Source organism: Belonocnema kinseyi, chromosome 8, assembly GCF_010883055.1.
Source record: "Belonocnema kinseyi isolate 2016_QV_RU_SX_M_011 chromosome 8, B_treatae_v1, whole genome shotgun sequence".
NCBI lineage: Eukaryota > Metazoa > Arthropoda > Insecta > Hymenoptera > Cynipidae > Belonocnema > Belonocnema kinseyi.
The window spans coordinates 60,718,461-60,745,817 of record NC_046664.1 but is presented as its reverse complement, the minus strand read 5'-3'; positions in this window follow the sequence as shown (position 1 = coordinate 60,745,817).

Here is a 27,357-nt window from a genome sequence, read left to right as displayed (position 1 = left end):
CTCGCGCTGCGCGCTCGATTTCCGACAGACATTTGTAAACAGGTTTTGTTGGATTTTTTTCTCGTAACTTTCGTCATTTTTCCACACATTTTTTTTATTTTATTTTTTTCAACGTTATTTTTCACGGATAAAACAACAGGTACGCATCCTATCAAGAAGTGATTCTTAACGAAATTATAGATCTTTTTTGGGATAACCATTTTTGTTAATTCATCTTTTTTCGTACAATTGTGTTTTTTTTTAATACTATAAATATCCGTACATAGAATTTTCAAATTCAGAAAAAAGTGGTTTCAAAAATTTTCAAAATGCGCTCACTTTTTGAATTTTTATCAAAAAATGGCTGGTTCACGAACTGGTCCTTTCTTTTAAGACCTAAAAAAAGTGTGCCAAAGATGAATTTGATTCCTCGATTTTTTCGAGAGTTATCGTGTTTACGGACGGACGGCCGGACGGATAGACAGACAGACGCCATCGTGAAAACCTGGTTTTCGGATTCAGGGGATCCTGAAACGTGAAGATCCGTTGAAAAAGTGTGATGTCAAATTTCCGACAATTCTAATACTTTCTCAATCATAAATTATGAGAATATAAAAATGGCTGAAATGCTTTAGTTGCATAGAGTTACATTAGTTAAGGATATTAAAATATATATTTGACAATTAATTTTAAAAAATTTATAAACACATTTTTTCTACGATTTTCCACAAATATACGTTTTTTCAAGTTATATTGAAAGAGATTTGAATGAAAATAACATTATATACAAAAATTTCGCTTATGATTAAAATAGTTTATATTATAAACAATGTTAATGTACAAATGCAGTAATCAGGCATTTTTCGATATAAATATTCGTTGTTTTCGATGTAATTTTTTTAATTAGGAAATTTGTGATAATTTTAGCAAAATTCATAACTTGTTGATTAATATAATGATTTAAAAAAATTTTAATGAACAAGTGCATTATTCGGGCATTTGTCGTCCGAAAAATTCGTTTTTTTTCAATGCCAGTCTTTTCAGTTAGGAGCTTCATGACAATTTCAGCAAAATATGATTGTTTTCAATAAATGCCTTAATCAGGGATTTGTCGAAAGAAAAATTAGTTTTTTTCTTTGTAAACTTTTTAAATTAGGAACTTCGTGAAAACTCGAGCAAAATCCATAATTTTTTTTATCAATTTTGGCATTTTTCTGAACAAATTAATTTAAAAAATACATTAGTTGGACATCTGTCGACGAGAAAATTCTGTTTTGTTTCGATATCAGACTTTTAATTTAGGTCTTCATAATAAATTCGGCAACATTAATGATGAGTTGACACGTTTTATGATTAAGAAAAAAAGAAGAATAACAAAGCAATGCATTATTAGGGCATCTGTGGATGGAACAATTAGTTTTTTTTTTCAATGTCAGTATTTTTAATGGGGAACTTCATGATGATATTAGCATAATTCATAATTGATCGATAAATTTTCTATTTCTCCAAAAACAAATTTAATAAACAAATGCGTTATTCGCGGGCATCTGTAGATGAACTTTTTTTTCGAATTCCTAATTAAAAAAGTTGCCATAGAAGAAAACGAATTTTTCTGTAGACAAAAGCCTGATTAATGCATTTGTTCATTAAATTTGTTTAAAGAAATAATAAAATTCATCAACTGATTATGAATGTTGCTGAAATTCTAATAAAGTTGTCAACTGAAAAGACTGGTATTGGAAAACCCGAATGTTTCTACCGACAAATGCCCGAATAATGTATTTGTTTATTAAATTTGTTTTTGAAAAATATGCAATTAATCAAAAAATTATGAATTTTGCTGAAACCATCATAAAGTTCCTAATTTATAAAAATGTACATCGAAAAAAACGAATTTTTATATCGAAAAATGCATGATTGCGGCATTTGTTCATTAAATTTGTTTATAATTTAAAGAATTATAATCTTAAGATAAATTTTTTATTATCATATAATTTCCATTCAAAGTCTTTGCAATATAACTAGTAAAAAGGTATAATTATGGAAAATCATAAAAAACATTTTTTCAACAAATTATTTGTTTATAAAATATTTGATTGTTAATTATATAATATTGGCACAACTTTAGCTAATTTTACTCTATGAAAATTAGACGATTTCAACACTTTCGCTGTTATTGACGAGCACCGGGAACGTCAGATAGATAAAATTTCTATTTTTTCGTCATATTTGTTTATTAAAAAAAAATTAAAAACCTAATTAAAACCAGGCTCAAAAATTCTCTTAGAAATCTGATGAACAGCTTTTTTCAAATTTTTTGGTTCAAATCGCTCAATATTTGTGGGCTGTACGTTATTTTGAACCAAAAATGTCATTTTTTTCCCACTGTGGTTGGATGAACACCTCAGCATAACTCACTAACCAGTTATGACTTGGTTAAGACTACTCCCCCCCCCCCTGTAAGTAAACCCTCATTAATCGAAGTTTTGTGGGTCACTGAGGTAGGGATTTAATTTAGAAATTAAAAAAAGGTAAGGCTGATGTGTAGACCGTATATGCTACGTTTTAATCGTAAAAATAAAATTGGAAATGAGTTAATTCAGTTTTTGAAAAATCGACATAAGTTGCAGTAAAATGATTGATAACCATTTTTTTAAAGAATGCGTATTTTTTAAAAAGGGACAATGAAACTACGTCCGTTTTAATATCAATGCATGCTATGAATTGTAATAATATACATTTATGGAAATGATATAAAAGTTGAGATACAAATTCGAGTGCGAAGCACGAGATACGTGAAGAGAATGTATTTGTTACAGCCGAAGGAGCTTTAACAAAAAAGAAGTCACTATCACGAAATTACTGTTGTCGATGCTTTGACCTTTAATTTTTAAAGGTATGTCCACAAATGTGGAAGGTAATACAAAGACCGAGCGCGGAGCGCGAGGTAAATACATTATCGAGCGTGGAGCGCGAGATACATATATTATCGAGCGCGAAGCGCGCGAACCAAAATTCGCCGCTGTTTAAATGAAAATTAATCTATCTTTGTTAAAGATTCAACTATTTTGTTAAATAAAAACTTAGGTACTTCGTAGAACATTACTTTTTGTTGGATTATCATATTTCCTGGTTGCAAATACAACTAATTTGTAGCTGTTTCTTCTTTTTTGGTTCCGAGTTCAAAGATTTTGCTGAAAATTTATGTATTTTCTTGAAAATTCGCTTTTTTGCATAGAAAATTAATATTTTTGGCGATCAATTAAACTTTTTAATTGAAAATGTAGCTCTTTAGTTAAAAATTGATCTTTTTTGGTAACTATTCCATTCATGTTTAAAAATTTGTTTTTTACAAGATAAAAAGTTAACTAATTTGTAGAAAATTGATGCATTTCGCAGATAATTGGCATTCTTGGTTATAAAATTATTCTTGCTTCTGGAATAATTATCCTTTTGGTTGAAAATTAATTTTTTTAACTTAAAATTTGACGATTCTATTTACGGCTCAAAAAAGATCTTTTTATTTGAAAATTCAACTATTTGGTTTAAAAATCCTCTTTCTTCGTTCGGAATAAAACATAATTTTTAAAGGTTAAGCATCCGTTTTTTGTGTTTATTTAAACAGGTTGAAAAGTCGGTTTTCGGTAGAAAATTCATCTCTACAGTATAAAAGTTAAATTTCTTGTAGAAAATAAAAATGTTTCCCAAGAACTAAACTGTTTGGGTTGAAAATTGAAATTTATTCTAAAAAATTTCTTTTTGATCGAAAATTCAACTGTTTTGTAAAAAATTCATCCTTTTGCATTTAAAATTCATCTTGTATGGTAGAAAAGTCATCTTTCTTTTCTGATTTTTTTTGCTTGAATGTCTTACTATTTGGTTATGACTGGAACTGTTTTCTTAAAAATAATTTTTTTTTGCTGTTAATTCGTCTTTAAGGTTTGAAAGATCATCTTTTTTGGCAGAAAATCTCTTTTGGTTAAAAATGCAAATATTCCGTTTAAAATTAAATGTATTTCGACTTAGAGTCTTATAAATTTAAAGCATATCATATTGAATTTAGTATGATATATAAATTAATTTTATTTTAAAGAGTATATCCCATATATTATTCCCTAATTTTGCTTGAAAATTTGCATTATTCCCCCTATTTGAAGATAATTTTGGGTTACGTTACTTATCGGGAGTGGGTGGGGGCAAAATAGCCCAAAATTGATAACGTCGTTTATGGACGGTTTCTCAGATCTGGATAAGAATAGCGCCAGAATTGGGCCAGACCTGAACTCAACTCCCATTAATAGACTCTCCGGTTTAATACATTCCTATATGTCATGGTCTCGCAGTTTCTTGATGACAAGAGCCGTGAGGCCTAAAGGGAGACTGTGCTCATTCAAGCGTGAAAATTAACTCGAGGACTGCACTTTCAGCACATTAGTTGCACTAGGTTGCGTCATGCGTCCAAATACAACAGAAATGATTCTAGCAGCCCTGTCTGTTTTCGTTTGGACTCCTCCGATTTAGGGTCAAAGCCAAGACAAGCCTTGCCCAAAACTAGTCTTATATCGGGAGTTGAGTGTATCTCAATGAAAAAATGAACAGATTATTCTAAAATATTTTCTGGAAAGCGTCGGACAGAGTTTCAACTGCCCGCGTAAGGATAGAAAGGCTCAGAAATTTCCACTTTCAGCGATATGCAGCCTCTTGCCGGGCATTTGATGGGGGTCAGGCTCGAGGGTTGGGATTAGGGGTGAGTGGGTGGTAAAGGCAGACGCTGGGGCTGGTAACTTTGAAGGATATTTTTTATTCATGTGACGTATTTGAGGGCGCGGAAAAAACACATTCTCTCGATCGAGTCCCTGTGAAGGCAGCACACTCGAAGGGGCGGAATGGTTCGAAAAGCGGCAGGATTGCCAATTTTAAAATGCCCTTGGTCAAAACCGAATCCAACATCTCGCGAATAACACATAAACCTTGGAAAAAAGTCTTGTACGAGGAAATAAACTTTCCCACCCTGCTTCCTTCGATGCTTTTGATTGCTCTAATAAAACATAATTTTCCTTCAACTTTAGTTACGTCAAATATAAAATTGCCCTTCGAAATATTTGCACTTAACAGATGAAATTTCACTTGTTGCGCAATTAAAAAAAATATTTTGTGTTATTATGCATACACTCCGAAAGATGTTGGTTTGAATCAAAATCTCCTTGAAACCACCAAAGAAACTTTTCAAAATGTATTTTTTACAAATCGAAATGAAGGCGTTATGGAGTTTGAATTTTTTTTACAATTTGCCGTTTTTAACCTAATATTTAAAAGTTGTAAAAACTTAATTTTTTATTCAACTTGTTATTCTTTGGTATATAAATAATTAAGATTCTTATTTTTTATTTCACGTTGCACAGTCTTTCTGCTTGTTACAGTTTTTTGAAAATTGAAAAATTTTATTGAATTTATATTACTACTTTGTTCAAAATTATTTTTTTTATCTAAAGATCCTTCATTTTAGCTAAAAATTCACGTCTTTGAATAACAAAGTATCAATTTTGTGAAAAATGTTGTTTCTGTTGGAAATAAATTTTTTAAACTGAAAATTTAACTATTCAATTATTGGATAAAAAGTGATCTATTTTAGTTTAATATTCAAATATTAAGTTGAAAATTCATGTGTTTTGATCAAAATTCTTCCTTTTTGGTGGAAAATTATTCTTTTTGTTTGAAAATTAATAGAAAATTAATTTTTTGGTTAAAAAAGCAACTGTTTGTTTCATTGATATATGTTCATTTATTAAATATCATATGTTTCCGAAAATTCATATATAAGTTTAACCGTTTTCTTGAAAATTCATTTTTCTTCAGCTTAGGATCTATCATTTTATTTAAAAGCTCATATATTTGTTTGAAAATACGTTAATTTGTTGCTAAAAACTAATTTTTTAACTGAAAATTTAATTTTCTCGTTGAAAAATGTTTTTTTTCGAAAAATAATTTTTCTCACTAAAAATCCAACAATTAAATTTTTGTTTAAAAGTGTATCTATTTTGTTATAAAATTCACGATTTTGACCAAAATTCAGGAGAAAATACTTTCTAAACGTGAATAAGTTAAAAAATATGAACGAGAAAGCCAATTCAGTCACTGAGTAAATTAGTTTGTATTTAACTAATTATGAGTTGAAAGCTTTTATCAGTTTTCACTTTTAGATTGTATGTTGTGGAATATGTTCTTATTATTAGTAAACAATTTTCAATATAGATATAAAATATTTGAGGGTGGTCTCTGAAACCAAAATAATTTTCTAGTCATTTCCTGGTTAGCAAACATTTTCCAAGCTATTACAATTAAAACGTAGAAGCCTTCACAATTTTCAACTGTAAAGCATCTAAATATCACTATTTTTCATTTAAAAGTTTAAAACTTGCATAATTTTTAATTGTAAATTTGCAAAAATAAAAACTCGCCAACTTCTTCTCGAGGAAGAAGTAAGTATCAATAATCTTCCTGGCAATTATTTTTCTTTTAATTTGAAAAATCTAGTTGTTGATTTTTCAAATTCTTAATCTGTAAGTTAAAAGTCAACTTTTGAAGGACTCAAAGTAGAAATTTTTGATTTTGACATTTAACAATTTTATAATAGAAACATACATTTTTTCCAAAATATAATCGCAAATATATATAGGTTTTATTTTTAATGAAAGTTTAATCTTGTACAAATATAAACGCTTTAAACTTGATTATAACCAATCAATATAAAATTTTCATTTAGAATATTTTCCATTTCAAAAGTCGGTCAGTTTAAAAACAAATCAGTACTTTAATTAAATCTGGAATACGTAATTAAAAATCGTTTAACTTTTGCTTTCCTTTTAAATTTTCCATTATTTATTTTATATTGCTAAAAATGTAGACAGTTTAAATACCCCGACCTCGAAATATTAAACTTTTTGTCATTTCAAATGAAGTTCTTAGCTAAAAAAAGATTACAAATTCTCTGATTAATTTTAAATGAGTGAAATAAGTACAGTTAAAATGTGAATTTGTTATATTTATTAATCTGTAAATTATATTAGAAGCGTGTTGTCTTCAAATATTACCTGTACAAATGGAAATTATTTTCTTCAAAGTTAAAATTATAAGTATATTGAGGATGAAAATTTAGAGTGAAAAAATTCTTTTTGGATGTGGGAACTTTTGGAAGGGTGTAATATGAAGATAAGACGTCCATCACGATACGCAACCCTCTCATGTGGCACTTGATTGGGGATTATGTTGTCACATTCGTTGACACACCCTTGAAGAAAAGTTCACATCTAAATGACCAACAGGAATTAAAATTATGATACAAATGACAAAAAAAATTGGTTTCAGTAAGACTCTTGTTAAAGGACTACTATTGGTGTAGATTAATAAATAATGAAAGTTAGTTATACATTTTATTGTATGCGTACCTTCAAGAATACAGTTGAATACATTTTTTTGACCAGGTGAAAAATATTAGGGAAATTTTATCATTTCTTATTAAACTTATTGACTATTGTTACAAGTTAAGAATTTATTAATTTTATATTTATGAAAATTTTTTTCCCATTTATCCGGTTTGAAAGTTTATCAATGTGTGTTAGTTGATATCTTATAAAATTCAGTTTTAACTTAGAGCTGTTGCGATTGAAAGAAGATTCGTTAGCTTAAATTAAAATGTCAAAATCTTATTATATTGAATTGACATAACTATGATTTTTATTTGACGTGAATATCATTTTTAATTAGATACCGTGTCGGGGTGGTTCTTTAAAAAAGAAACTAATTACAGATTCAGTTATTTCGTAAAATAGGAACTTGTTACATTTCCGGTTTCAATGGCTTACTTATGAAATTGAATGAACCTCAATGAGTCCCGGAGCCAAATAGAACTTTGAATCGTAAATCTTTGAATTTGAACAGTTTGATTTAAAAAATTTAAAGTTAAAAATTATGCAAGTTTTATGTTTTGCAAGTAAAAAGTCTGCAATTTTGATGCTTTCAATTTGAAAGATTAAGAAAAGAAAACCTGACTTTTGATCTTCAGAATCATCTAAATTTAGGAATTTACCTTCATAATTATTTCAATTATCACTCTCTAAATTTGTACAACTTTTAATTATAAATCTTTAAAATGGAAGAGTTTTTTATTTTGAACGTTTACAATCGAACTTTATGCAAGTTTTAAATTGTATGATTTAAATTGCTAAAATTTTTTGTATTCAAATATGAAAATTTTTTAATTTATAAGATTCAGAATTGAAAACTTGACTTTTTATCTTCAAAATCATCCAAATTTAGGTTTTCATTTTTACATCTTTTAAATGGAAGAGTTTTCAAGTGTTAAAAACTTTACTTTTTATTGTAAAAATGATAAAACTTTAATTTTTATTTACACATTTTCAAAACTGAAGAGTTTTATTTTGTAAGTCTACAAATTTTTGGACCTGCAAATAATAAATCTTTAAAATCGAAGAATTTTTAATTTGTAAAATTTACAATAAAAAAGTATACAAGTGTTAAGTGTTATAATTAAACCTACTGCAGGTTTGATGATTCAAATTTTAAATGTCCTAATATGGGAAATTTAGAATTGATAACTTGATTTTTGATCCTCAAAATGATCAAAATTTAAGTATTTTTATTTAAGAATGTTCAAAACTGAAAACCTTTCAATTGGCAATTTACAAAATTAAAATCTTCAAAATTGAACTTTTCCAAAAGAATGTTTGAAATTACATATTTCTAAAAGATAAATCTCAAAATTTAAATAATATGCAATTCAATATTTTTTATTCAAACTCTCCAAAATTGCAGAAATTTGAACTACAAATATTTAAAATTGAAAAGTGTTTAATATCGAAAATAATTCATTAAACATTATTCACGTTTAAATTTTACAATTCAAAATTCTGAAATTTTTATGTTTCACATTACAAATTTCTTCAATTTAGAAGATTCAGAATTAAAAACTTCATTTTCGATCTTCAAAATCATCGAAAGTTAAAACTTCATTTATACACCTTCAAAAGGAAAGAGTTTTCAATTGTAAATCTTCAAATTCATAAAAAGTTTAAATTATAAATCTTCAAAATCTAAAAGATCTTTATTCTGAAAATTTAAAATGTTGTATTCTCTAACTTTTATAATTAAAAATGCTCCAATTTTGATGATTTAAATATATCAGAGATTTTTTTTTATTTGTGAGACTTAGAATGGAAAACCATAAAAATTTAAATATTTATATTTTTAAATCTTTTTAAAATTTAAATTGTTTCATTTCCAATCTTCAAAATTGAATTATTAAAAAACTCATGTAAAATTATGCCATTCTGAATAATACATATTAAGGATTGAAGGATATTGAACTGCAAATCTTCCAGATAAATTTATTTTAAAAAGATGTTAAAAATTGTATGCTTACATACTATATGTAAACATTTAAAATAAAACAAATTCGTTTTCACAACTTGGTCACGGGTGAAAATCACAAAAATGTTAATTTTTCTGGTTATTTTTAAGCGAACAATTTTTTTTCAGACTGGAGTGAACGGTTAAAGTTGCAAAAAAGGATAATAGAATTACTTGTATAGTATAAACCTCATAAAAAATGTATCGTATGTTCGCGGAATAAAGTTAAAGTACCGAAAAATGGTAAAATCGCAAAAATTGGTATTTTTATCGTTATTTTTGGGTCAAAAAATTTTTATTGTCTAATAATCCATGTAAACCATATAATTTTTATACTATGATAATATAACTACCTGCATAATTATAGAACTTATCAAACATTATTTTCTTTTCACACACTTAAGTTAAGGTATCGAAAATAGCGAAAATCGTGAAAACATTTATTTTCTTGTTATTTTCAAGCCATAATTTGTTTTTCTGATCCAAAGGATTTGTTAAAGTTTTATATTATAATGGTCATAAGTACCTGTGCAGTTTAAACCTCATACAAAATTATCTTACCAAAAATTATATTCCTGATGTAGATATTGATGATTATTTTCAAAGTAACATTTTTACTTATTAAGGACCCATGATGAAGGATCTAAGTGATGCTTTATGAACCAGAATGGTCCATTTATAGACCTCTGTTTTACCTGAGTTAAAAAATAAAACACATAATACGATGGGTTTTGAACTTCAGGGCTGCGGGCCTTAAATAGACCAGCTTAACAAGACAACAATAATAATCATTATATCATACAACTTTGACCGTTTGCCCGGACGGCGAAACCAAATAACAGTGAAACTTGGAGACTGTGCTAGTTTTGGGGGCTAACGGTGGTGGGGCACAAACCCGAGAGAGTGCTGCTTCGGATGAAAACACTTTTGTTTGCACACACCTGAGGGACCACCGCGCACTCCTCACAGCTCCGTATACTCCTACCTGTGGTGCGACGTCAATTTTCGGAAGGGGAATATCCGGGGGCGTAATGTCCGAGTTTGATGTATTCGGTTGAAAATAACGAAAATAATATCATTTTTTCATAATTTCGACTATGAAACTTTTTTTTTGTTTTACTCAAACTTTCAGAAAGTAATTTTTGCAACAACTAGAATCTTTTAAAGCCTATAGAAAAGGAAAGATCAAAATTGATTTTTTTATACCGCCTAATATACCCTGTATTCCGTTTATTGTCTTATACATCTTATTGAAATATTATCACCATTATATTCAGAACCTAATCATATCAGTTTAAGACTAGTTCTCAGGAACTTCCCCAATACAAGCGGGTGCAAAATTTTTTTAAGCCGTGACACTTTCAGAGCCTTATGGCGTGCAATGAACCGGTTGCCATATTATTTTAGAGGGGTGACTCAAGGGCTTTTTATGAATCCACCAGCAGTAAGAACATTACTGTACGGGGGATGTAAGGGGGCCGTTACATGCAGTCCATCCGAGTAATGGGTAAGTTCATAAGCCAACCCCTTACGGATAACGGAGTGTTTACTTTTGATATGAAACAACGATTCTCGAAGCTGTTTCATCGAAATTGTATAAAAATTGGGACACTGAGTAGGTGCTCTAAAAGTTTTATGCAGGGATGACAATAAACTGGGAAGAGTGTGATTCATTCAAAGTTATGGCGTTTTCCATAAAACGAATGCTCGATAGTCTCATGAGAATATAGATTCGAGGGCAAAGACTGTTTTTGTAATGATTAAGATTCTGGTAGATATATACGTTCTGTATTTTTCCGAACTTATTGGCTCATCACTTTTTCTAGTTTATTCTAGGAAACCAAAAATAAAACTAAAAGAGAATAAAAAAAAATTGGTCACTATTTGAACGAAAAAAACCCTAATGGAGAGTTTACATATTACGTGATGCGATTTTCCTTTTAATTTGATTTGAATTTAATTTAATTTTTGACTCACTTGTCAATCTTGTGACAAATTTGTGCCATTTTTCTTAGCCCCCCCCCTCTCTCTCAAAATTTTATGTGACATTGAGAGATGGTGCTCATCCTATTTTAAAATAAGGAATATGAATGTAATTTTATATAACTGTCAGTTGAACAATGCATAATGAGTTAATAATATTTAATACTAGCATGATGATACCTATAATGGAATCAGATTTTATTAAAATATTAATATATTTTTTAAATTAAATTTTCTCTGAAAAAGGTCTTCCCCTTCTCTCCTTTGAGAATCGAACCACAGAGTTTCCGATTGTCGGTCGCGTGCTTTTCCCTTAAGCTACTAAAGAGATCGAAAGAAGAATCCTTTTTTCAGAAACACACGCATTATTTTGCCAAGTGTTACAAGTCAAAATTTTCAAATAATCTGTATTATTATTAAAGAATAACTGAAGTTCTTAAATTCCAGCGGAACAAAGGAGTAAATAATTTTTTAGAAAAATTTTAGTTTAAACAATTTTTAATTCATAGCTTTATCTAGTCTGAAAAGTCATCAAAAATTTATGTTATTCTTGGATAATAATAAAAATTCCTTGAACAATTTTACTTGTAACTCCTGGCTAAATAATACGTGTATTTCTTAAAAAGGCTTTTTGTTTCGATCTTTTAAGTAGCTTAAGGCAAAACCACGCGATCGGCATTTGGAAGGTCCTTGGTTCACTTCCCAGCTGAGCGAAGGAGAAGATCTTTCTTCAGAAAAAATTACATTTTAAAAATTCTTAATTCAAAGCTCTGTTTCCTTGTTACTCACAAATTTTTACAAATTTCAAGTTACAAATTGATGTTACTCTCCGATAATAATGCAGATTCCTGTAAAAACATTTATATAAATACAAGATACATTATTTTTTTGGTTAAACGAAATTTGTGTTTTTATTTATATGTCTACCATTATATTTTTTGTTTGGAATTGATCTCGTTTGGTTACAAATTCAACTATTTTATTAAAAAGTCGTTTGATTTTTGGTTAAAAATCAAGTTTTTAACAGTGATTTAATTTACATTTTGGATTGGAAATCTATATTTTTTCGTTTAAAGTTTATTTTTTTAGTGGAAAATATACCTTATTGATTAAAACATCTACTTTTCGTTTGAGAAATCAACTCTTTGATTGAGTGTTGCAATCATTTCATCAAACTTTAGTTTTTTAAAGAGAAAATTCATCATTTTACGTAAAAATTCATTTCTTTGATTGAAAATTTGAATATTTAGCTAAAATTTGTTTTTCTTCGTGGCTAATTTATTTTCTTCACTAAAGATGTAACAGATACATTTTTGGTTTGAAATTGCTGTTGTAAATTGTTAATTGTAAATTGATTATTTCTGGTTAAAAATTCATCTTTCATGGTAAAAAATAAAACTTTTTGGTTGAGCATTCAACTATGTTCTTAAAAATTAGTTTTTTTTTGTTTGAAAATTAATTTTTCTTAGTTTAAAATTCATCTATTTTAGTTAAAAATATATATTCTTAATAACTAAAATCCACTTTATGTTTGAGAATCCAAAACTTTGATTGAACGTTGCAATCTTTTCTTAAAAATTTATTTTTCTTTTATGGAGATTCATAATTTTAGATGAAGATGCATCTCTTTGGTTGGAAATTTAACTATTTAGCTGAGATTTCTTTTTTCAATCAGTTTAAAATTGATGCTGTTAATATAAATTGATCTTTTCTGTGTAAAAATTCGACTTTTTTGGGACAAAATTAACTTTCTTGCTTAATAATCCATAAGTTTTTATACAAAATGCAACCTCTTGGTTTGAAATTCATATTTTTGGGTTGAGCATTCCACTGTTTTATTGAAAATTTGTCTTTTTTGGTTTAAAATTAATTTTTGAACTAAGAAGTTGTTTATTCCATTTTTGTTGAAAGTATATCTATTTCAGTTTAAATTTAATATTTTTTAGTTAAAAAAGTATATTCTTGATAACAAAAATTTACTTTTTGTTTAAGAATTCAAAGCTTTGATTGGATGTTTCAATCTTTTCTTGTGAGTGCATTTTTTTATGGAGATTCATATAATTTTAAATAAAAATTTAACTTTTTGATTCAAAATTAACTATTGAGTTGAGATTCCATTTTTTCTTGTTTGAGAATCAATATTCTTCACTGGAAATGTTCCATTTTTGGTTTAAAATTTATTTTGTAGATTAAAAATGGCTCTTTTCTGATTGAAAATTTGTCTTTAATGACAGAAAGATAATTTTCTTGGTTACAAATTTCCTTTTCGTGGTAAAAAATGCAACTTGTTGATTCAATAGTAATATGTCTTTGTTAAGCATTCTTCTATATTGTTGAAAATTCGTCTTTTCTTTTTGAAAATTAATTCTTTTTAATAGAATTTTTACTATTCCGTTTTTGGATCATAATTGATCTTTTTAGCTTAAAATTCACCTTTTTTTATTAAAAATATATATTGTTGATAGCAAAAAATCTACTTTTTGCTTGAGAATTCGTTCTTTTTATTGAAAAGTCGTCTGTTTGGACAGAAAATTAATCTTCATGATACTAAAGATAATCATTTTTGTTTGAAATATGAACTATCATGAAATCTAATTTTAAAACTTTTTTGTTGTAGTATGAACTATAACTTATTTCTTCAAGAATTTTTTTTCGTTGTTGAAAAATCGAATACTTGGTTTAAGATTGAACTACTTTGTAAATAATTCATTTTTTCTTGGTTGAAGGTACATTTTTAAAATTAAAAATTCTACTATTAGGTCGGAAATCAACTTTTTTTTAAATTTATATTTTCGGTTTGAAAATACATCTGTTTTGCCTAAACTTCATTAGTTTGGTTAAGGATTCAACTGTTATGTTAAAAATGATTTTTTTTTTGTAAATTCGTCTGGTTCATAATGCGTTTTTATTTCTTTTAAATCATTTTTTTTATCTGGAAAGTTCAAGATCCCAGTTTTGATTGAAAACTTATCTTTTTTAGTTGGAAATTAATCTTTTCTGGTTGAAAACTAACTCTGTTTTAGAAGATTTTTTTTTCTGGTTTTAAATTTGTCATCATTTCACAAAATTATTGCATACCATACAGGGAAAAATCATGTAAAGCAATTTCAAATTTTAAAATAATTACCAAATATGTTAAACAACAAATAATATTCTTGAAATTCATCAAGTGTACCATTTATCCTTCAAAATAATATTTTTTCACGACATACAGGCGAAAAAAGGTTAAAGAAATAATGATTGTTTAAACAAGTGAAAATTAGTCTAGATAGTTGTAACTAATTGAATATAAATAAATAATGATAACAAATTTTAAATACCTTCCTTAGCATTTCCGGGCACAATTCATGCGGGTTTTAGGTAGGGGAGGGGGGTCAGAATTGAAAGTTATTTGGTGTACATTGAACGTTTCTTAAAAGGCTACTTAACCTTCATTTGCAAAAAGTTAATAAGAAATACATTTTTTTTTCACTTATTCGAAAACCGAGCTATTCCTATTTAAAACGTGTGGGGCATAAGTGAATTTTGAGCGATTTGAAAAACAAAAAATATAGAATTTCTTGTTCCTGGAAAAAATTTGTGTTAATATCTAAATTTTTCAAGGTTATTTTGTTATAAATATATAAATATTTGAATAATGGCATAATTTTATTTTGTAAATTTTTTTTTGAAAATGAGAAACTGAAAATGGAAAGATATTGGATACCAGTATACCTTTACTATTTTTATGGAAAAATGTCGTGAGGGTTCATTTTTCATCCCCCTGGACTTGGTAATTCCAAATTCGCCACGCATTTCACGATCTTTCACATTTTCTCTTCATGAGTGAAATCCGTTTGAAGACTTTACATGGGCGTTATAAGCCCTCTGCACTTAATTTAAAGACCGCCGAGTAGCAAGATTTTTTCTACGAAGGGCTCGATTCAATCCTGCACAATTTTTGTCAGTGGGGTTGGTTTATAATCCCAGCATTCCGCTTTACAGTTCACTTAACTCGCAGTTCTTTTCATATTCTTGTGAAAACGTACCTCTCACATAATTCACAAAAAACACGCAATTTGTTTCAAATTTGTTTCGCTTATGGTGGTTTCAATCAATTTATTCAAAATTGTATATTCAGTATTTTTTAGGGTTCATAAACAATAGAAAAAAATAAAAGGAATACGTTGAATTTCGCCCGCGGTAGCGCTGAAATCGGATTTTGAATCTATATTTTTATTCTTTTTAATTTGCTTTAAAAAAGTATTTAATCTTAAATTCCATTTGGAATATTTATTGCGGGCGACCGAAAAACTTAATTTTCGAAAATCCCTGACATTTTCCTGATTTTTCATTCATCAATTTCTTATTTTTCTTTACCCTTAATATTAGAAGACCGGCCTTCTGATCTCCTGTTTTTTAAAGCAGAATATTTTATAGGTGGAATAAAACATTAAAATTACAGATTAAAATTTGCAATAACTTGTAAGAAAAGTTGTTACATTTTCAACCAAATGAGTTAATTTTTTAGTAATAAAAAAATTGAATCTTTGATAAAATACTTGATTTTTTAACAACATTTTTAGCATTTTTGGAATTTGCAAGAACATCGAATTTTTCTGTACATAATTGAATTTTCAACCCGAAAAGCTAAGCTTTCAACAAAACGAGGAAATCTCAATAAAAAAGCTTAAATTTAAACAAAAAATGAAAGGTAAATTTTCAGTAAACTAATTAATTTCCAATAAGAAGAAAGGAATTATGAACAAAATAGTCAAATTTTTAACCAAGAAGATGAAAAATAGGTTAATGGAAAATTTTGAACTTTTAAGCAAAAACACGAAGTTTTCTGTAAAGCAGTTACATTATCAACGACATATTTAAGTTTTCAAACGAAGAGATTAACTTTCATCCAAAAAAAATTAATTTTTCTCAAAGTAGTTCAACTTTTTACATTTGAATTTTTTATAAAAAAGATCAATTTTGCAAAAGAGAAGTTCAACAAAAAATGAGTTTTTAACTGCAATGATTAATCTTAAATTCGAAAAGTTACATTTTCACTTGAAAATTTTCAACTTAGAAAGTATGACTCCTCAACAGAAAAAATGTTCATTCAACAAAGTAGTTCAACTATCAACCTAGTAGGTCAATTTTCAACCAAAAATATGAATTTTGAACGAATAATGCAGTAGTAGATATTTGAGCCCAAAAATATTTTTATTTTAAACGTTAAACAGTGGAATTGAACAAAACAAGACTAATTTTTAACAAAATAGTTGAGTTCTGAAACAAAGAAGATTCAGTTTACACCAAGCAGTTGCATTTGCCTTTAAGAAAATTAAATTTCTACCAAAAATAATTATATTTAAAAAAAAAACGAATTAAAAAAAAAGTTGAATTTTTATCGAAGACAAATTTCAGTTGATTTTTCAACTCTAAAACAGGAATTGTCAATAAAAAATTAATTTTGATCAAAATGGTTGAATTTTACCAAAAAGGATGACCTTTTATAAAAAATGTTGCATTTTTCACTAGATTATAAAATTTTAAACTCAAAATATAATCGGCAGGAGGAAGAAACTGCAAAAAAATAGAAATAGAAATCCAAGGCAAATAAATTACTAACAAGAATATTATGTCCGGGTGGCCACAAACCTTGATTCCGAAAATTCACTTAGTAATTCTCTAATTTTTCTCTTTTAAATTTTCATTTTCCCTGCCTGTTAATATTTAAAGATCAGAATCTTGATCTTGTAATAGAATTGTAACATAGAATTTTTTTATAAACGGAATAATAGAATTTCAAATTTATCAAAAACAAAGATGATGATTACATTATTCATACCTCTAGACTGGAAACTTGTCGTTTAGTCCGATTTATTTTTGAAGAGAGCTGAAACTGAAGCGTTTGGAATTTACAATTTGGGTAAGAAGTAACATTTGTTATGCTAAGGTTCTCTTTTTTTTTATATCCGTAGTCAAAAAATAAGAAAAATGAGTAAAATTGGGCTTTGAAGTGCCTTTAGAGTTTAAAGTTTTCTTTTAGTCTGATTTTTTTAGGGTTGGCTCAAATTAAAGCATGTAGAACTGAGATGAAAAGTTAAATTTGTTATGTTACACTTTTTCCTTTTTTTATATTAGTGTTTAAAATGAGGAAAATAAGAAAAGCGAGAAAAACTTTGTTCGTTTAATGTGTAGTGCGTTTAGATAAACAATATTCAGGGCAGATTCCACCAGCTGTGATTAAATCCATGATTAGCTAATAATCATCATTAATTTTTTAATCAGCGTTTTAATCACGATTAACTTGTGGCGTGTTCCACCATGAATTTTTTACTTTTGGTTAGCCAACCGTATGCTCTGTTCGCAATAAGTCTAGTTTCTGCGTGTTTCTGTTGTAATGATGATTCTGATTGGCTGATTTCCAACTTGTATTCGCGCGCAAAATGTACCTGGACTGCTCACGAACGACGAGCGGCGACGTGTTTTTTTTATGCACATTGTTTCCAAATAAATGGATAGGAATTAGTTAACGATTGAAATTGAATATAAGTTGTGCGAGTACAAGATCGTTATAAATTCGATCAATATTTCACACTATACTTGAACTTCAACTTTGAGGTTATTTTGACTTCCGTTAATTCCTGATTAACTCGCTAACCAGCCAAAAATGGTCGGTTAAGTTAATCGACGATTAGACTTCTTTAATTATGTTTTAAAAGTTGGTGGAATGCAATATGCTGATTAAACAAAGTTAATCAATGATTAGAATTTAATCACAGTTGGTGGAATCGGCCCTCAGTGTTTTAAAACTCACTTCTATTTTCGTTAGACCATTAAAGATCAAGAAGCTCACATTTAGTCTGGGATCCAAGAGCGCTTTAGTGTCCATTTTAGGTCCTGATGATTTGATGATTGAACCTTGTGCAGAATGTTCTCCTGATTCCGAATATATCGGGTGCACATAGCAAATTCACTCTCGTTTTGCTGTCATGTGACATTTTCTGTGTTTAAATAAAAAATGTCACATCTCTGAAAGTTATCACATTTCTGAAAATATGTTTTCATAATCATTTAAAAAAGTGTCATATGCATAAATTTGATTAATGCTGTATGTTCATTTAATTGATAGTTTTTGAGAAAACAATAAAATAGCGTTCTAATGAAAAACCATTTTTGCAGTATATTTTTTATTCCCCAATTTTTTTTGTAAAATTATAGCGCTCGCTGAGACGAGGACAATTTATTTAATTACTATTTTTCCTGGTTAGAGTAACCAGAATTTTGGCTAAATTAACCAGAAATTCTGATTAATACAATCAGAATTCTGATTACTCAAACCGGAATAAATAGTAAGGGCACATTTAACCAGAATTCTGGTTGATTTAACCTGTAGAGGAGTCACGTTAGACGTTAAAAATGAAAAACTAGGAAAGCCGGCGGCGTTCAACCCATTTGAATGAGACCTTTTACATTGTGCTGCTAAAGGTGTTTAATGAAAGGTTAAAAAAGATCTTTTCGTTAATTGTTATTTGTTTAAACAAATAGTTCTGAAAAATCGATTCCAAAGTTGAATAAATTATATAAATGAAATCTTGAAGCCACGAAAATAGTGTGTATATGTATATTGGGTTTTCTGATTATGAATTCGAAAGTAAAAAAATTCAAAATGACGGCCAAACTTTTTTTAAACATTTATTAATAGAGAAAACGAAAGAAAAAATAATATTCGCTACTCTTTAAGGCATTTGAATGTAACATAAAATAAGTTGAAATCGAAAGGAAGGACGGAACCGTCCTTAAATGAAGCAAAACACCACCAAAAATGGGGTTTGGCGTTTATTTTTGAAACGGTGAGGCGAAAAAAGTATTATTTTTTACAAACAAATACTTCTTATAATTAACAATAAGAATGCTTTTATCGATTTTTCTTCTGCGGGTGACACTTTCTGAGTAATCAACCCTTAGAGTAGAGGGTGAGTTGCACCGCGTGGGTGACACGCTCCTTCCGTAGCTCATATTTCGAAATGGGCTTGTTTTTTTGATAAAAGTTTAAATAATTAAAAATATACGGAATTTTTCGTTCGACAATGTAATTCTTATACATTTTCTCAAAAATACCATCTTCTTTCAAGATATGGGCTATGGAAAGAGTGTGCCACCCGCGATTTGAAATTTTTCCCTTTTTTTGATAGTTGATTGATCAGAAAGTATGAATATTTATCTGTAAAAAATATTTTTTTCCGATACACCGTTTCCAGAATAAATGCCAAAAATCATTTTTTGGGAATGTTTTGCTCGATGTAAGGGTGGTGTCACCCTTCATTATGAGTTCAACTTCTTTATGTTACTTACCAATACCTTACAAAATATTTATGGCAAATATTAATAATTTGTTTTCTTTTTTAATAAATGTTGAAAAAATGCTTGGCCGCCATTTTGAATTTTTTTGCTCTCAAATTTTTCAATCAGCAGCCCCAATATACATAGAGAAACTATTTTTGAGGCTTTCGGACATCATTTGTTTTAGTTATTCAACACTAAAAACCATTTTTCGGAATTATTTGTTTCAAAAAATAAATAACAATTAGCGGACAATTTAAAAAAAATTTTTATTACACATCTTTAGCGACACAAAGTAAAATGTTGCATTCAAATTTTTAGAACGCCCCCGGGTTTTTAGGTTTAAACCTTAGTTGACTCCTCTACAGAAATTTGCATGTGTGTACAATCTCTCCAGCAATCACCCCGGACAAAGAGCTCCTTAAAAAAAAGAAACTGAAATTAAAAATTATTTTTCCCTTGAAATCGAATAACTACGATGATGATAATGATTATGATGATGATGATCGATGATGCTAGCAAATAAAATTATATCTCGGAATAAAAAATTTGTTATTTTTAAAATTCTAACCAACAGTTCTTAAAAGTGGTTGAGAAGTACTTTTTCATCCGAGAACGATTTGGTTTGCGGATCGAGAGAGATTTGCCACATGCCTACAGTAGGCATTTGGCAAATTGTTTGGCTGGTGTACGAAGGAAAAGGATCGGAGGTGGAGAGGAATGAGACCAAACGAAACGAGCAGAATCGGTAAGAGGGAAAGAGCACAGAATCGAATGGAATCATGGAAGCAAGGCGGGTTATCTGTGATTCAAAGAGAGCGATCCATCTTGCGACTTGCCAGAATTCAATCGTCGGCATTTGTTTGTGAAATCAGTCCCAGAGGACCTATCCTCCCTCTGTCTTGCTCCTCGTATTTTCGCGCCCAATAGACTTTTGCCAAATCTTCACAATTCATCAGAAAACCCCTCTAAAAAAACAAAAAACGCTTAAAAATTAGTTTCATAAATATTTGTAGCCTTGAACTGTGAATTTTAGGGTAAATAGGTCGGTAGTAGGCTACTTAATATTAGGATCATGGTCAAAACTGTGTCAAAAGTGACTGTCAAGGTGAACAAAGATGTCATGCATTTTTGGTATTCTAATCGTTTTACACCTTCTTATTAACCTATTTAAAATCTATTGTATGCTGTGGTAATTATTATATTTATATCTAAAAAGTTAGGGCGCAAAATCATTAGAAGCGAGCCAGACAATTTTTAGTGTGAACCGCCATTTTTTTTTCGATTGCTTCATACAATATAGAATCAATATAGAATCTCAATATGAAATCAAGTCTATTTCTTGACAGATTGATTTTTGGCAATAAAATAAATAAGCATACCGCTGCGCAGCATGCAATAAAATATTCTGGAACTTGGATTTAAGCAGTCCGGATTTACGCTGTTCCGAGAATTAATGCTGCTCTCGGCACGTTAGTTGCATCAGGTTGTGACATGCATTCAAATCCAACAGAAATGATTTATTCAGCCCTGACTGTTTACGTTAGGATAGTCTGGCTTTACGATCAAGGTTACTGCAAGCCATTCCCAAAACTGTTCTTAATTCCAAGTTCCAGTGTATTAAAAAACTCCACAAAATAGTATATATTATAGAGAATTCTATCAAAATTGTATTACGTTCTGGAAGATGGCCTATTTTCTATTTTCTTACCAAAAGCCTAGTAAAAACATATATAAATATACTTTATTCTATATACAAAACAACTCAGACCTGATTCTTCATACGGACTCACAGCGACTTAACATCAAATTGTATGGACCAGACGTTTAGTATTTATTTTATTTTTTATATTTTTAGGCAAGAATCAAGAAAGGTCCGCATGCAAGTTATACATTTTTTAAACCAAAAATCATTCAATTTCAACGAGTACTTGAACGTAATTCTAAAGGAACACTTTTTCAACGTCCTTGGAAGTTGCAAATCTTCCAGAAATGAGAGAAGCAAATATAGGTATATCAATAGAAACGCTTTTCGAAAGAAAAAAATATAATTTACAGAGTTCAATATTTGCTTCTTTTTTTTTGGTTACAAATTAATTTTTTCTACTAAACATTTTAGTATTCTAATTAAGGATTCATCATTTTAGTTGAAAATTCATATCTTTCGTTGAAAATCCAACTATTTTCAGTTGAAATTTAATTATTGTTGGTTGTGAATTTGATTATTTCGTAGAATATTTAATTATTTTGTTCAAAATTCAACAATTTTATTAGAAAATCATATTTTTTGGTTGAAAATTTCACTCTTTTTTAGAAAATTCACCTTCGTGGCTTGAAAATTAAGCAATTGGATTGTACGTTTTTTTCTTGACTGAAAACCTTTTCTTATTTAAAAACTCAAATATTATGTTAATAATTGGTCTTTTTGGTGAGAAAATTCATGTTTTCTGTTAGAAAATCCTCCTTTCTTTTATTGAAAATACGAATTTTTTCTTGTAAGTTAATCTGCGTTTGTAAAGCGATAACTGTTAAGTTAAAAATGTGTCTAATTGGTTTAAAGTAAAAATCATTTTTGACAAATTAATTTTGTTGCTTCAAAATTTAATTATTTTCTTTTAAAGTGTGTCTGTATTGTAAACATTTTACAATTTTGATACAAAATGCATACGGACAATATTAATTTTTAACAAAAGGTTAATTTTCAACCAAATAGTTGAATTTAGTAGCATTTTCAAACTAAAAAAAAAAATTTCAACAAAAATGTTACTTCTGAAACAAATTTGAACTTTTTAACTAAATACTTTAATTTTTAACAAAATACACGAATTTTCAACCAAATGTTGGAATTTTCATACCAAAGACATTAATTTTCAATGGAAAAGTTCGTTTCAAACCAAAAAGACTAATTTCCAACAAAACAGTTACATTTTAAATAAAAAAGTTAATTTCTGACCACATTTGGACTTTCCACGAAACTGCTTAAAGTTGTAACAGAATATGTGAATTTTTAACAAAATTATTGAATTTTCAAACCGAAAATATTAATTTTCATCGAAAAACTTATTTTTTTTAACCAAAATAGTTCAATTTTCTAGCCCTTTTAAACAAAAAATATATATTTTCTGTTAAATATTTTTTCTGACAAGAAATTTAATTTTCGGAAAAATACATGAATTTTCAGCCAAAATATAAAAGTTTTGTAGTCAATAAAAAAATGCAAGAAAATAGTTCAGTTTTCAACGAAAGATGGATTTCCAACTAAAATTATGAATCTTCAACCAATCAACTGAATTTTTAACAAAGTAGGTAAACTTTCAAAAAGATATTTAAGTTTTCTAACAGAAAAGGCAAATAATGAAAAAGAGCGAAACGCCCTTCAGAAACTTTCTCACCAAAAAGGAGAGGATTAGAACTTTCTACCAAAATATAGTTGAATTTAATAATAAAAGATGAATTTTCCAAATAAATAGCTGAATTGTGAAAAGAAAAAGTCGAATTTTGAACCAAGAAAGAAAAAAATGTCCACTAAAATGTTGGATTATCGAACCAAAAAGATATGTTTTCTAGAAAATAGGTGCACTTTAAAACCGAAAATATGAACTTTTTACAAAAAACGTAATTTTGAACCAAATGAAATGGTTGAATTTTTAACAGAATGCATGAATTTTCAACAAAAATAGATGAATTCTCAACGAAAAATGTAGTGGTTGATAGTATTTCAATCAAATTTTTTTAAAATTTAAATAAAACTTAGTTGAATTCAACCAAAAAAGACGAATTTTCAACAAAATAGCTGAGTCATTAAATAAAGAATATTAATAGTCCAACAGAATAGCTGAATTTTCAACCATAATAAATTATGTTTTTTACTTAAAGAGATCAATTTCGAAACAAAAAAGTCGAATTTAAAAGAAATTCATTTTAATAATTGCATTTTTAAGCCAAGAAGACGCTTTTTCTACAAAACAGTTGTATTTTCAAGTGGAAAATGTGAATTTTTAACAAAAAGTTACTTTTCAACCAAATAAAATATTGAATTAAAAAGGCATGCATTTTTAAAGAAAATATATTAATTCTCAACGAAAAATAGAATAGTTATTATTATTCCAACCAAAAAGGCTTTAATTTTGAAATCAATCACAGTTGCATTCAACCAAGGAAAGAAATTTTCAAAAAAATATCTAAATTCTCAAATAAAATACAATAATTTTCAACCCATAACTGGCCCATAAACACAAAATAACTTCAAAGTAACTAAAATTAAAGTTCCAAGTTACTAAAGAAGTCGAAATTAAGTTATGTTACACGCTAGTTTTTCAAAAAGTAAGAAAGTAACCTAACTCTGTTGGTGTTATTATCCTATTCGGCAACAATATAACCGAAATAGAAAAGTAAACTCGAATTAAATAGAAAAATATTTTTACCTTGAACTAATTAATCTAATTATAAAAAATTTGAATTTTTTTAAAAGAAGACATGACGTCACGGAGGTGGGTTGATCATAAAAGATGCAAAAATAGGGAGAGAGGCGTAATCGAAGCAAAGCAGGGCTAATAAGGCCATATATATTTATTCAAGGGGGAATGAAGGATTTTATGGAGAATCGAGGGGGGTGAAAAAAGCGGGGGTGAGTCTAGTTTAGCTTAGCATTTGGGAAAATGTGACGGCGACATCGTAGGGATGGATTTGTGTAGAGTTAGGTCCGTGAGAGACCCCATAAAGTGACCCCAGGCCAGCTTCTCCATCCCCATCTATAGGAGTATCGCACGAGTCCCTTTCGACCCGTCGAAGAAAATTATTGCTCTCCTTATATATTCGTCGATCCGATCGGGGGCTGAGCGAATAATTCGGTACTCTGGATTCGAGTGAGATCGAAATGGGCGAAAAGAGAAAAAAAAGAACGTTCTGCACGGGGTGACTCTTTCCAGCCAGGAACCACTGACGCGGAACGTTCACAAGGGATCAGGATGAAAGCTTTTTTTAACTCTGGGTTTCAATATTTTTTTAAACGACATGATAAAAATCGAATAATTTTGTCGAGTTTCCAAAATCCCGAATGTACAGAAGTAACGAAAAACTAATTACCGATGCAGAAATTTCCCGAAAAATGAAAATTTTATAAATTTTAAACTCTTTTAAAACAATAAAACTACGGCTAATGTTTAGTCCCGAAATTGAAAAAAAATGTTGCGAAAATAATAAAGAAACCCCCATTTCAATACATTAAAGACCAATATCGATACAAATAAATTTAGTGGTTGGACTTTCAACCAAACAGTTGAATTTCTAAGCCAATAGACGAATTTTTTTGAAGACGAATTTTCAAATCTGAGAGTTTGACTTTCGACCAGAAAGTTCATTTTAAGTCTCGAAAGATGAATTTTCCAACAACAAAGATGACTTTTCTACTATAAAAGATGAATTTTCAATCCTAACGGATGAATTTTCAGCAAATAAGAGGATTTAAGTAGTTGAATTTTCTACAAAATGATTGAACTTTCAACAAAATAGTTTGAAATTTGTACCAAACAGATGAATTTTGAAGCTACAAATACGAATTTTTAATCAAGAAAATAATTACTGCCAAAAAGCTTCATTTTTGTATCAAAGAAAAAATTTTAAACTAATTCAAAGAAAAAAAAAAGAATTATCCACCATTCATCCCACTAAAAAAGACAATATTTTAATAAAATAGTCGAATCTTCAAACAAAATTATGATTTATCAACAAAAAAGAATAATATTTTACCCTAAGAGACAAATTCTCAACAAAATGGTTTTTCTATCGAATATTTGAATTTTCATCTTAGGGAACATTTTTAACTAAAACGGAAATATCTATATTTGCAGATAAAAAATTGATTTTTAACAACAATGAAAAAGGAATTTCCAACACAATATTTAAATTTATTAATGAATAGTTAGTTTTATAACTGAAAATTTTATTTTTATAACGAATTAGTTTAATTTTCAAACAAAAATACACATTTTTTTATAAAAAAGTTAAGTTTTAACCAAAATTATCCAAAAAATATATGGATTTTTTATCAAATGATTGAAAAATCTGGTTATGAAGGGAAAATTGTTACCAAAAATGGAAGTTACATTTTCATATAAAAATTAATAATTAATTTTTATTAGACGGATTATCAGACGGATTATGAACAAAGAACATAGATTTTCTATCAGATAGTTGACTTTTCCATTTACAAAGGAAAAATGTTCATCTGAAATATAAATAGCTAAAATTTCAGATAACAATACAATTTGGAATCAAGACAACTAATTTTCAACGGAATAGTGAAATTTTTAAATAAATAGTTTAAGTTGTAATTATAAAATTTGATTTTCTAACACAGTAGTTTAGCTTTTAACCACAAATATGATTTTTTGACACAAAAGTTAATTTTTGACCAAATAGTTTTATTTTCTACTTAATTGTTGAATTTTCAAGCTAAAAAAAAAAGAATTTTCTACAAACGAGCTAAATTTTTAACGAAATAGTTAATTTATGGCACAAAAGTGGAATTTCTAACGAAAATGATAAATCGACAAACACAAAAAATGAAGATTTTACAAAGTAGCTAATAGTAAATAGTTAATACTTACATAAAAATGTAATTATAAAACAAAAACAGTTAAATTTAAATAAAAAAAGGTAAATTTTCAACAAAATAGTTGAATCCCCTACTAAAATAGATTAATTCTTAACCAAGAAGTTGCATTTTTGACCAAAGAGGATGAATTATTAACCCAGAATTAATTTTTTTATAAAAAATGAATTTTCAACAAAATACTTGGATTTTAAACCACATTGTTGCATTTTGAAACAAAATGATCAATTCTTATATAAAAATGGTACAGTTAAATTTCCGGTTTAAAAAAGTAATTGAAAAAAGAATTACTTACTGCTTAAATTAAAATAAAAAAATTCGTCCCTCTAACAAAAAAGTTGAGTTTTAAAAAAAAGAATTATTGACAAAAAAGATTAATTTTTCATCCGAATAGATGAATCATCGAAAAGGTACATCGATTTTTTACCAAGCAATTGAATTATCAATTTATAAAGAAAAAATTTTCATACAAAATGGAATAGCTACAATTTCAGAAAAAAATTAATTATTAACAAAAAGAACGAATTTCCAACAGAATAGTCGACTTTCTAAATGAGAAGTTTAATTTTCAACTAAAAAATTAAATTTTCTACTGAAGTAGTTGAATTTTTAAGAAAAAATATGAATTTTCAAACCAAAAAAAAAGAATTCTCTACGAAACACTTATATTTTTAACAAAAAAAGGTAATTCATGACTAAATAGTGGAATTTTTAACTAAAATTATGAATTCCTAACGAAACATCTTATAGCAAATTCTTATAAAAAAATCAATTTTAAATAAAAAACAATTACAAGTAAAAATAAATTTTCAAACATAAATGGAATAGTTACATTTTCAGTGCAGAAAATTAATCCTCAACAACAACAATCTCGTCCCAACGTTTTAGGAAGGGGAAAATGTTTTTTTAAAATGAAAATTGACAGCTTTGGCAGAAACAAGATGAGTTATGAAAAAAATTGATAAAATATTCATTCTTTGTCAAGAGTTCTAAAAAAAGTCCTAAATATTTGAATTTTTCTGATTAAAGTAAAA